The 10,273-nt window shown below is 35.8% G+C and overlaps 1 protein-coding gene across 2 annotated transcripts in view; it reads right to left on the bottom strand.

Moving 5' to 3' along the window:
• Positions 1-1,470: 1,470 nt before the first annotated feature.
• The window catches only part of RBMS3 (RNA binding motif single stranded interacting protein 3), a 1,020,603-nt gene continuing 1,011,800 nt past the window's right edge, over positions 1,471-10,273 (bottom strand). The window contains exon 14 of one of the 2 annotated variants that reach the window (XM_077268961.1): positions 1,471-7,675. The gene's annotated coding sequence lies outside the window, so the exon portion shown is untranslated. Of the gene's footprint in view, positions 8,166-10,273 lie in introns of both variants that reach the window. The other variant, XM_077268960.1, reaches the window with a different exon arrangement.

Raw genomic sequence — 10,273 nt, 5'->3', positions numbered from 1 at the left:
CATCTTTTTTAGCGTGTATGCTGCCTGCTGGAAGTGGACACCCAGATGTAGTAGAATGCCTGAAAATGGCACATAACAGAGCACACAGTGACTCCATCTGCACCATTATAGTCAAAGGCCGCGTCATCACATTTACTTGAATCCTGTTTTGCTGGAGGTTCGGTCAAAACCCCAAAGGAACATTGCAAAGGATGCAGGATGAAAGCCTTATCTGTGAGGCTGTGAGGCGTCTGGTTAGGGGGGAAAGACCCGCCCCCCGGACGATTTCACAGGTATGAGGGACAAACTTCAATAAAGCGATTATTGCAGCAGTGCCAGGGACCCAAACTAAAAGAGCCACCTTGTCAGAATGCAGCATTACTGCTGCACAAGCTGGCACTTTTAGTTACAAATGCCTGGAGGGGTGACAGGTTCCCTTTAATACATTTTACAGATGAAATGCAGATTTTTTTGCTCAATTTGAGACAGAATTCTGGGGCAATTATCCTATTGAATCTCCCCATTAGTTGTTAGTTTGGCAACATCCGTGTACCTCTTTTTCTTTATATGTCAGATTCACTACTTATTGATGTGTTGAAAATCTTACATATTCAAATGTAGCTATGCTTACCTTGTCTTGAATTTGAGTAAGAATTCCAATTTGTCATAAAACTAAATTTAATACAACATTGCCACGGTTTAGCAAAATTCTTGAACTGCAATTCATATATCGACCCAAAGGTGGCCACACACACAGAAACAGCCAGTATGGGCATTTGCTAAAATAATGGGGTTTTTTTTACAAACTTTGTCATCTCATGTCACTCATCTCGGCATATATTGAGCCAAGACATAGGTAAGAAAAGACACATTTGTATGAAAGAATTTAAATTATGATTTGGTAAATATATCTTTACCCAAAATGAAGGGATACACAATAATGTCTGCCAATTTTGTTATGATTTAAAGGGCTATTAAATACTAAACCAATAACAGAGGTAGGAGGCATAATATAATACATTAGCTTGATATCTGTTAAAGTGACAGAAGTGACAGATTCAAGAGAGAAAGAGACTAGAAGGAGACAAAGCGCAAATAGGACATTTTCTGGGAAAATAGATATGGAGGAAAATAGCACAATTGCGCTTATTTGGTTTGGGTTGTACACACAAAACCACTAAAACGCTTAAAGCTGCTGCAGACCCCCGAGGGATTAAAGCATATGCAATGGAAAAAACAGATGGGTCAACTCTGTGCCGTCGTAGGAAAAAGAATGATGGATACCAATCTATATAGTAAGTGGTTTATTCATCAACGCATTTCGAAGCATATAGCTTCTTCATCGGGACAACCACAAACTATCGTGGTTGTCCTGTTGAAAAAGATATATGCTTCAAAACGCGTTGACAAATAAACCACTTACTATTTAGATTGGCATCCATCATTCTTCTTACTTTGGCAGGGCAGAATTAACCCATCTGTTTTTCCCATTGCTTATAGAAGCGATAGATTAACTTAACTCTAGATTCTTTTAACACCTTTCAGACCGATGGGGTCTGGGTTCTGAGACCCCCACCCATTTCGCAAAAAAACAAATACTATTTTAGGAGAAAGTCTATCCTTTTTGCAACAGTTTAGTTACTCTTTAGAAAGGGTTTTTGACTTGCGATACATTTGTAAATGTCATAACTGGTCTAAATGTTACTGTTCCCCTGAATCTGGCAAGTTTTATTCTTCGTGTTCCTAAGATATGGACTCTTTCCCTTTCTGTGCCCTGAGTGTAATCCTACTCTTAGTAGCCTAAGTGACATCATCCTCATAAAGATACCCACACAGAAATTAATTTCTCTTGTCTAACCAGGCTAAATTACTTAGAGAGCACACCAAGGAAAAGGTGGTCATATTTCAAGAATGCAGAAGTGCACAAAAAAACACACAAAAAAGAATAAAAATGCCACATTTAGGAATACTACGACCAAGTAAGAAAATTACATATTTAGGTACCCTTTAAGAAACCAGAAGAATACAACTCTATAAAAATGGCAAATACAGAGACATTGACACAAACATAAAATTATAAAATATGTCTGAAAAAAATATACCTCTTTTATTCATGGTACCCACGTAAACCGAGGTTGCATGAAGACTTTTGCCACAACATAGTTCACATGGCCGAAGATTGTTTTGTACTGCTATATTGCAGCACCAAGGAAAATTTTGAAATGGAGAGATGCAAGAGAATTTTTTGTGACCTCTAGGGTACACTTAAATAGCAAAATTTGGACATTGTCAGTTTTTTGTGACTTGTCACTGCCATAGTACCATAGGAGTTGTTATGCAACCCTATTCTACTGCAGTGCATTGTGATATAGCAGCGGCACATAGCAATCTCTGCTAAGAGATCTATGTCGCTATCAAATTGACCCAGTCTTAATCTATACAGTCTCGACATTTTATGGTGCATTTTTATTTTGAACAAGCCCATTATTTAAAAATCTATACTTTCACTATGTTCTCCACCTTCTGAAAACTAATTGGGATTAAAATATATGCCTTTCTATAACTTACTGATACTTTGCTTCAGCTATACATTTTTGTTCGTGTTGTTTTTATCTTTTTCTTAATATTTTTTTAGGTGCAGTTTTGTTATGGTCACTGACATTAAAATTGTATAAAATCAATTGGGATTGAAAGCTGTAAATGATTTTACATAAAGGGAAAAAATATCAATATGAAAAGGTCACAGGGTTCTTTGAATCTGGACCTGTGAGATATGATCAATCTAATATGTCAGCTGTATAGATATCATATGCTCTATTTACATTGACATTATTTTATTCCCATTAGAGATTATGATATTTTCAATAGCAAAATCTCTGTAGTCTGTAATGCTATTTATGCCATCAAAACTAAGCCATGTCAGACACACGATGATAAGCTGACATTAAGTTAAAGGGATTTGTCATGTTCATTGAGATCTGTTTTAAAACTGATCTGTCATGGCGTTGATATGATTAGAAGCCACTGTGATATAAATACATTTTCCAAGTAAATATATTTCTGAAGGTGCTATTGACATGAAATTCTCACCGGATGTCAGTACTAACCCACATCCGATCCACACAGGCAAATAAATCAAACCATAGATGTTTATAAATTAAGTTATGTGTAATAATGATAGATTGCAAGGGTGCAAAGCATTGAATACATGAAGAAAGAGAAGTTAAAAAGCCATGAAAAGTCATGACATCAGCTGAAATCTACCAGTAATTAAAAAGCAATCCTGCCACTTAGTGAAAAATAATATCAGCTGATATAAGTGATGGCCTTTATAAATATGTCCCATTACTAAGGCACCACACAAGAAACATCTCATGATGTATAAAACCAGTGAGCTATCTCAAGACCTTCTCAACCTTATTGCTGCAAAATATACTGATGGCATTGGTTATAGAAGAATTTCTAAACTACCAAAGTTTCCAGTGCAATAATCCGGAAGTGAAAAGAACATTGTTTCACCATAAACCAGACACGGGCAGATGCTCTCCACCAGATTTCAGACAGGGGAGTGAAACAAATTGTCAGAAATGTTGTCTAAAAGCCAAGGACCACTTGTGGAGAGCTACAGAAAGACCTGGAATCAGCAGGTGCAATTGTTTCAAAGAAAACTATAAGTAATGTATTCAGTCTCCATGGCCTGTTTGCACACTCACCACGCAACACTTAATTCTTTAACAGAAAGCATGGTCACGCGCATTTAAAGTTTGCTTAACAACATTTAGACAAGCTTGCAAAATATTGGGAGAATATAGTCTGGTCAGATGAGACCAAATTGAATAATACATAATACACACCATGTTTGAAGTCATAATGGCACTGCACATCACCTCAAAAACACCATACCAATACTGAATTTTGTAGGTGGGAACATCATGGTGTGGGACTGTTTTTTAGCATACGGCACTTGCAAAATTCATTTAATTGAAGGAAGGATGAATGGATAAATGTAAAGAGACATTCTCAAGAAATTTCTACTGACATCTGCCAGGATAGTGAAGATGAAACGAGGATGGACATTTCAGTAAGATAATGATCACAGAGCCAAGTAGACTCTCAATTGGTTTCAAAATAAGAAAATAAAGCTGCTGGAATGTCCCAGCCAATCACCTAACCTGAATACAATAGAAAAGTTATGGAAGGAGCTAAAGCTCAGAGTTCATAGGCGGAGCCCACAAAACCTTCAGGATTTGAAGAATGTTTGTGTGGAAGAACGGGCCAAAATTGCATCTGAGCAATGCATGCGACTAGTTTATCCATACAGATGGCATCTTGAAGCTGTCATTACCAACAAAGGCTTCTGTATTGAGTATTAAATTAATATCAGTAAGTATGTTCAATATTTTTTTCATTGTCATTTCTCATTAGTACACATAGCCTAATTTATTTAATGTAATAATGTAATGTATTAATCTATGGCATTATTTATTTGCCTGCATGGACAGAATGAATTAATTCCAACATCTGGAGAGAATTGCATGTACATAGCACCATTAGAAATATATTTACTTAGAACATTTTTGACATATGTAATAGTTATTTCACCCATTATATATATATATATACAGTAGTGTGAAAAAGTGTTTGTCCCTTACTGATTTCCTATTCTTTTGCATGTTTGTTATATTTAAGTGTTTCAGACCACCAAGCAAATTTAAATATTAGACAAAGATTATACAAGTAAACACAAAATTAACCTTTAAATTAAGGTATTTATTTTTAAGTGAAAAAGAAATCCCCAAATGATTGCCCTCCCCTTGAAACATAAATGAAATGTAGTTTATCACATCTTTGGGAAATTGAATTCAAATTCCCTAGGCACACCCAGGCCGGTTTACTGCCACACCTTTTCTCAATCAAGAAATCACTTAAATAGGATCTGCCTGCCAAAACGAAGATGACCAAAAGATCATCTAAAGCTAGACATCATGCCCCAATAGAAATAAATTCTGGAAGAAATGATAAACAAAGTAATTGAAATCTATCAGTCTGTTAAAGGTTATAAAGCCATTTCTTAAAGCTTTAGGACTCCAGCGAACCACAGTGAGAGCCATTATCCACAAATGATGAAAACATGGAATAGTGGTGAACCTTCCCAGGAGTGGCCAGCTGAAATTACCCCAAGAATGCAGCGACAACTCAGAGGCCAAAAAAGGCCCCACAGCAACATCCAAAGAACTAAAATATGGGGATGGTAGTGTGATGGTCTGGCACTGTTTTAATGCTTCAGGACCTGAAAGAGTTGCTGTAGTAAATGGAACCATGAATTTTGCTGTCTCCCCAAAAATCCTGAAGGAGAATGTCCAGCCATCTGATTGTTATTCGGTTATGATATTTATTTGCAATGTTTTTGTATTGTTTCCTAATGTGCATTACCTCACTTGTTTATTTATCACCTTTTTGTACCTTCCCCCTTCCCCTCCTTTGCACCTCCCTTCCTTAATTCCTAATGGTTTCCATCCCTTTAAATACTTCCTTCTTCCCTTTAATCCTTTTACTTATTGTCACCTGAAGAAGACAGCGATTGGCTGTTGAAGCGCATTGTGATTAAAGATTTTAAGTCAACACTCCCTCTAGACTGGTATTTTCTTTTAATTTTCAGCCATCTGATTGTGACCTCAAGCTGCAGCCCACTTGGGATATGTAGCAGGACAATGATCCAAAGCACATCAGCAAGTCCATCTCTGAATTGCTTAGGAAAAGCAAAATTAAGACTTTGGAGTTGCCTAGTCCAAGTTCTTATCTTAATACAGTTGAGATGCTGTGGTTTGACCTTAAAAAGGTGGTTCATGCTTGGAAACCCTCCAATGTAGCTGAATTACAACAATTCTGCAAAGATGAATGGGCCAAAATTCCTCCGGAGCACTGTAAAAGACTCATAGCCAGTAATCGCAAATGCTTGATTGCAGTTATTGCTGCTAAGGGTGGCCCAACCAGTTATTAGGTTTAGGGGAAATCACTTTTTCACACAGGGCCCAGTAGGTTTGGATTTCTTTTTCCCTTAATAAAAAAAGACCTTCTTTTAAAATTGCATTTTGTGTTTACTTGTGTTTTCTTTGTCTAACATTTCAATTTGTTTGGTGATCTGAAACAGTTAAGTGAACCAAACATGAAAAAGAATAGCATATCTGGAAGGGGGCAAACACTTTTTCACACTGCTGTGTATATAAACATACTTATCTGTTCATTTTATATGTACACGTCTCAAAAAGGGCTTTGTATTTTGGAAAAGAAACTGTCACCAAAATGTATTTTTGTCTCTCAGGTTAGTCCCAAGTGATGCAATGCTTATTTATTATAGGAACACAAACTTTGAATATTTAGAAACTTGTAAAGCCAGTGAAATTACATGAGTAAGTGATATCACCGATGGAGCAATATCTTGCCTAAATCTTGACATATTCAAAACAGGATGTCTGGCGTTACAAAGAAAAAAACACAGTGTTGGTGGTAGTTTCTATTTAGTATTTTAGCCCTTTTATCAATTTTTGATAAAATGAGAAAACGATAATGATGTCAAATGCACCAAAACATATTGTTATAAGTTATGCCTATATCAATAAACTGATTGTCAATAGTTCATCTAAAAATGATGGCCAACGATTAAAATGTAAACAGAGTAGGTTGCCATATACCACATCACTTAAAGGTCTCGTTAGAAAAATAAGGAAGACTTAAACAAAATGTCATGTTATAAAAAAACAAGATTTGACATGGCATAGGTAAATGATAGCTGCTAAGCAATCAGCAGGGTTCAGCTTTACCAACTTACCATTATTTTGCAAACAATATTGTACACATCACACAGAATATCAATGGAAGATAGTTTAAACAGTGGAGAAGGAAAGAGTTGGTCCGGCCATATTGGTCAAATAAAAAAATCAAAGTAAAATAAAACACTGTCTTCAGATCTTATTTAGGGTGTCACTTCATCTTTGGTATAAAATTGGCCATCCATTGGCTGCATTTGATCACATCTCGGAAATACTACAGAAATTGTCAACAATTTCTTCTAGCTATTGCTTTTTTTCTCAATTTGTTTTTACCCATAAACTCCTAATTTTACAATTGTTAAGGTTTTCTTTTTTTTGCAATATGACAAGCAAAGCTGACTAAAAATCTCGTAAAGCTTATAAAAAAAGATTACAGATAGAAAGCGCTAATGTCTTTGCTAGCAATCACGCTTTGTAAATAAACTGAAAAAAATGAAATAAAAAAAACAGCATTCAACAGAAAGACTGCATTTCTTCCAGATGCAGTTGTTTTTTTGTGTTTTTGTTGTTTTTTGTTTTGTTTTTGTTTTTTAGTTCATTTACCCCACTGTAAAAAGCTACAGCTAACTATAGTATTTTTGTATTAACATTTACAATAAAGTTCATAGAAGTCCAGACTTTTCTTTTAATTGCAGACGCCACAATTTTTTTTTCCAGCAAAACATTTCTTCAAAAGAAGAAATTTATCTCATGTCAATCTGTACATATATGTTAACCCTATAAACCCATGTGAAACGTCAACAGTTGTGGAGTACAATTAAAATGCGGAATCTCATGCCTTATGTCCCATCTGGATGCTGATTTCTTTATCTGGAATCTTCTGACATCCTTAAAATTAAGGCAATTCAAATTCATGATAATCATTCCTATGGAAGAAGAAATTAAAAAAAAAGAAAGATGTTTGAAACAAAACACAAGAAAAAGACTGTTTAGCTTAATTAGAGGAAGACAGTAATGGTTCCATCTGAAGTGCTGCCCCTTGACATTGGTTCCATTGTTCCCAAATGTCTGTACTATCTGCTGTACATCTTCAGATTTCAATGTTCATCAAGTTCCAGATGAAACGATGACCCAGCATTGTGTTTTTCTTGGTGTGTATTCATTAAGAAAGAGTAGCAAAAATAAAATTGTCAAACTACATAACAGAACATTTTTTCTTTCCATTGTTTTGTTTTTGTTTGTTTGTTTTTTTTTGCACAGCACATAAAAAACACTGTTGAGCGAGTTAGAAAAAAACAAAAATAAAAAAAAGCTTGTGTTTGATGCCTGTGCAAAGAGGAAGTCAACTTCTTAATGAAGCGTCTCCATTCAAGGCAAAGTTCTTCAGACCAACATTCTTCAGTCCTGTTTTATTGTCTGCAGGAAATATGAGAACAAACATAAATTATATTGTTAAAAAAATGAGATTCTGCTACATTTCATGCTTTGAAAACCTATTATACAGGGTGGGCCATTTATATGGATACACCTTAATAAAATGGGAATGGTTGGTGATATCAACTTCCTGTTTGTGTTCCATTAGTATATGGGAAGGGGAAAACTTTTCAAGATGGGTCGAGACCCTGGTGGTCATTTTGAAATTGGCCATTTTGGATCCAACTTTATTTTTTTCAATGGGAAGAGGGTCATGTGACACATCAAACCTATTGAGAATTTCGCAAGAAAAACAATTGTGTGCTTTGTTTTAACATAACTTTATTCTTTCATGAGTTATTTACAAGTTTATGACCGCTTATAAAATGTGTTCAAAGTGCTGCCCATTGTGTTGGATTGTCAATGCAACCCTCTTCTCCCACTCTTGACACACTGATAGCAACACTGCAGAAGAAATGCTAGTACAGGCTCGCAGTATCCGTTGTTTCAGATGCTGCACATCTCGTATCTTCACAGCATAGACAATTGCCTTCAGATGACCCCAAAGATAAAATTCTAAGGGGGTCAGATCGGGAGACCTTGGTGGCCATTCACTGGCCCACGATGACCAATCCACATTCCAGGAAACTGTTCATGTAGGAATGCTCAGATCTGACATCCAAGAAGGTGCACCACCACATTATGGGCAGCACTTTGAACATATTTTATAAGTGTTCATAAATGTGTAACTAACTCATGAACGAATAAAGATAAATTAAAACCAAGCACACCATTGTTTTTCTTACAAAATTCTCAATAAGTTTGATGTGTCACATGACCCTCTTCCCATTGAAAAAAATCCAAAATGGCCACCATGGTCACCAGCCATCTTGAAAAGTTTTCCCCCTCCCATATACTAATGTGACACAAACTGGAAGTTGATATCACCAACCATTCCCATTTTATTTAGGTGTATCCATATAAATGGCCCACCCTGTACATTAGAAATTAAAAGGATTTAGCAAATTCAGGAAAAATATTTGCTTTTTCTCTCTAGAAACATTCCTGCTACTATCCTTGCACAATGTCAAAGCTTACTGATAAGTCTGTTCCACTGTAATAGGGCTGGGTTACAATATCAGATAAAAGAGGCTGATGTAAAGTATTAAAGAGAATCTGTCATCAGGCTTTTGCTATGTAATCTGAAGACAGCATACTATAGGGGTTAAAACAGATTTCAGTGATGGCTTTCTTATCAAGCTCCGATATTTTGTTTATTTTCAATAATTGTTTATCGCTAGTAGCTTATCATTGCTTTGACTAGCTGGTTGGTGATCCCTTGTCCCACACCCTCCCTCCTGCGATAGGCAACTTACTGTCTATTGTTTCCTGTGTTTTCACAGATTTTGTTAACCCTATTGTATTATTGTTTCCTGTGTTTTTGCAGATTTTGTAAACCCTATTGTAGTAAGTTTCCTGTGTTTTCACAGATTTTGTAAACCCTATTGTAGTATGGTTTCCTTTGTCTATGAAGGTTGTGTATACAAAGCCTGGTGTTGGTGGGGTTAGCTTCCTAAGCTGTGCTTCATGTTCAAACTAAAAACTCTGATTGTTTAAGAACAGCTGCACCCAGTAATCTAAGTGATACATCATTGGATTCTGCTTCTCTTTGCCTACATCAGACTGCTCTCAGACATGGCATCAAAAAACCTGCTGACAGATTCCCTTTAAGTTTTCATTCACATATACATTAGGTATGGGACAAAGGGTTGTGGTAGAATACGAAAAAAACATTTATTTTCAATAGGCTTGAGGTCATTTGTGTTAATCTTGGGAAAAAAATTAAGGGAAGGTGTCATAAAAAATGTTTTCAACAATTGAAAAAATGTAAAATGTTAATGTTTTCTTAAAGAAAAAAAAGCAAACTATCATTTGTCTTTATTGAAGTAAAATATGAAAAATGAATTAAAAAGGTATGATATTTTCCACATTTAAACACTAGGGGAAGCAGCTGCTGAAATTTGCCATGAAAACCTAGTGTACAACTAGCTCACATTACGACTGCAGTAAGTGTGGGTGGGATCTGCTCACTTGTGTGTGATGTCACTCCT

This window comes from Ranitomeya variabilis, chromosome 6, assembly GCF_051348905.1.
Source record: "Ranitomeya variabilis isolate aRanVar5 chromosome 6, aRanVar5.hap1, whole genome shotgun sequence".
Lineage (NCBI taxonomy): Eukaryota > Metazoa > Chordata > Amphibia > Anura > Dendrobatidae > Ranitomeya > Ranitomeya variabilis.
This window is presented reverse-complemented; position numbering and strand designations above follow the sequence as displayed.